Source organism: Hyaena hyaena, unplaced genomic scaffold (assembly GCF_003009895.1).
Source record: "Hyaena hyaena isolate Hyena2069 unplaced genomic scaffold, ASM300989v1 scaffold_314, whole genome shotgun sequence".
Lineage (NCBI taxonomy): Eukaryota > Metazoa > Chordata > Mammalia > Carnivora > Hyaenidae > Hyaena > Hyaena hyaena.
The window spans coordinates 393,889-396,421 of record NW_024080947.1 but is presented as its reverse complement, the minus strand read 5'-3'; the positions used below and the strand labels follow the sequence as shown (position 1 = coordinate 396,421).

At 43.0% G+C, this 2,533-nt stretch overlaps 1 pseudogene; it reads left to right on the top strand.

The window, feature by feature from the left end:
* Nucleotides 1–675: 675 nt before the first annotated feature.
* Nucleotides 676–1,100, top strand: LOC120242740 (annotated as a pseudogene).
* The last annotated feature ends 1,433 nt before the right edge of the window (nt 1,101–2,533 follow it).

Genomic DNA, 2,533 nt, shown 5'->3' with positions numbered 1-2,533 from the left:
AGCGTGAGCAGAGGACAGTCAGAGAGAGGGGGAAGCACATAATATGAAGCAGGCTCCAGGCTCTGAGCTAGCTGTCAGCACAGAGCCCAACGCGGGGCTCAAACCCACAAACCCTGAGATCATGACCTGAGTTGAAGTCTGACACTCAGCCAACTGAGCCACCCAGGCACCCCGAAAATCAAGAAAAAAATAAATGCTTTAGACTGAGAGACTACAGGCACATGATGGCTAAATTAAGGATCCCAACTAGATTCTTTTGCTCTCAAGGACATTATTGGGACATTTGGTGAAACTTGAATGGCTTTGAGAATTAGATGATAGTAATGTATCATTACTAATTTCCCAATTGTAACTATTGTGTTGTTCTATAGGAGAATGTCCTTATTTGTAGGAAATACACACTCAGGAATTTGGGAGTGGCGGGCATCATTGACAACCTACTCCAAAGTAGCACAGGAAAAACAAAAGTACTTTGCACTGTACTTTCAACTTTTCTGCAAGCTTGGAGTTATTTTAAAGTACATTGTTTAAAATGATTTTTTTTTTTAATATGGTGAATACTGTGTAGCTGCCATATTGGGTCCCTGCGGATGTGACCTAATCTCAGCTGGTTCTCCGGCGATGCCCTGAGCGCCAACCCTCATCTCCTCTAGGTCCCACTTCCGCTTTAACAAGATGAAGGAAACTGACGTGAACGCGGAGAAATTTGCCAAACTGCAAGCACGGATGTGTGGTGGTGGGAAAGAAACAGCTCCCTGAAAGAGGAGGTGGCTTGCAGAAGGCTACAGCAGATGATGAAAAAAACATCAGTTCTTAAAGCAGTTGGAGGTAAACAATACCTCTGGTATTGATCCACTTTAACAACCCTAAAGTTGGGGCGTTACTGGCCATGCCGAGAGGAAGCATCTGACACAAATGTTACCCGGCATGGTAAACCAACTTGGTTCAGACAGTCTGACTAGTTTAAAAAGATTGGCTGAAGCTCTGCTCACACAACCCATGGATGGAAAAGCAGCACTTGCTACCAGAGAGGAGAAGGAAGAGGAAGTTCCAGATCTTGTGGAGAATTTTTTGAAGCTTCCAAGAATGAAACAAACTGAGTTGAGTCAACCTCTGAAGAAGCTAGAACTTGAAGAAGTTACTGGTAGCTGCTATTTCATATTATGACTGCTTTTAATTTTTTTTACGTTTATTTATTTGGAGGGGGGGCAGAGAGAGAGAGGAAGACAGAATCCCAAGCATGCTCCGCAAGGTCAGCATAGAGCCTGACTAGGGGTGTGATCTCAGGAACTGTGAGATCATGACCTGAGCCACAATCAAGAGTTGGATGCTTAACTGACTGAGCCACCGTGACTACTTTCTAAAATTTCATTCTTGGATCTGACAAAATCCAGATCTCTAAGCCCAAGGCCCTTGGACGCTGCAACTCTTCTCAGTTTTTGCTTAGACACAATTCATTCTTTGCAGCTAATTAAGCTGAAGAAGACAGGGAATGAAGTTTAAAACATGTTAATAAAGTTCTTTGTGGGACACCTGAGTGGCTCATTCAGTTAAACGTGGTTAATAGTCGACTTTGGTTCAGGTCATGATCTCAAGGTTTGTGAGTTTGAGCCCCGCATAGGGCTCTGTGGTGACAGCTCAGAGCCTGGAGCCGCTTGGGATTCTGTGTCTCCCTCTCTTTCTGCCCCTCCCCCACTCATGCTCCCTCTCAAAAATAAAATACACATAAAAAAATAATAAAGTTCTTCGTCTAGTTAAAAAAATAGGATGAGTCCCTCTTTATTTAATTAATTATAATATTTATTGAGTGGCTCCAGCTGGAAATCATGTGAGATTTCAGGCTACCTTTCTCCCCTTCACCTCTAAGCAGCCCACCAGCCAGTATCTCCTTTCTAGAGCCCAAGCCCAACCTATCAGCAAAGCCACTGGACAAACACCAAAGAACTTTGTGGTCGATCATTTCTCATCTTAAATCTCTGTCTCAGCAGGGGAGAGAACGACAGTACTTTTCCCATTTATTCCGAGTGTACCCTAAGTTGACAAAAACCAAAGACCCTACCCCAGCTATGGGACCACTGACTTCTAGAAATCTGTTCTTTCTCTTTAAAAATGTTTAAATTTCTCTATTGGTAGAGAAGCTAATTTTATGAGGCAGTTTGGATACCCTCCCCAGCAGTCTGGGTGCAGGCCCAACCCTTTCTTGGAGTGTTTGTCTTTCTCAGGCTCTCAGAGGAATGGGGATATTTAATTCCTTTGTCCTGATTTCCCTTCCCTGCTTAAAATGGAAAAAAAAAAAAAAAAAGGTTCTGTTGGACTTACCCTGTATTTGTTTCCCTTTCCGCTTGACTCACTTGGATTTGTGTGTGTGTGTTTGGCCTTTCCTCACTTTTAAAGTCTGGTTGGTTTTGGCTGACATGAGTTTAAATACGTCTGCATGTCTGCATACCAAATAAATATAGCAACATCAGTTTGGACCTCTCTGGAAGTCAAAGATAAAGCTTGGACCTTGCAGCTTAATCCTTTAAAGGGAACT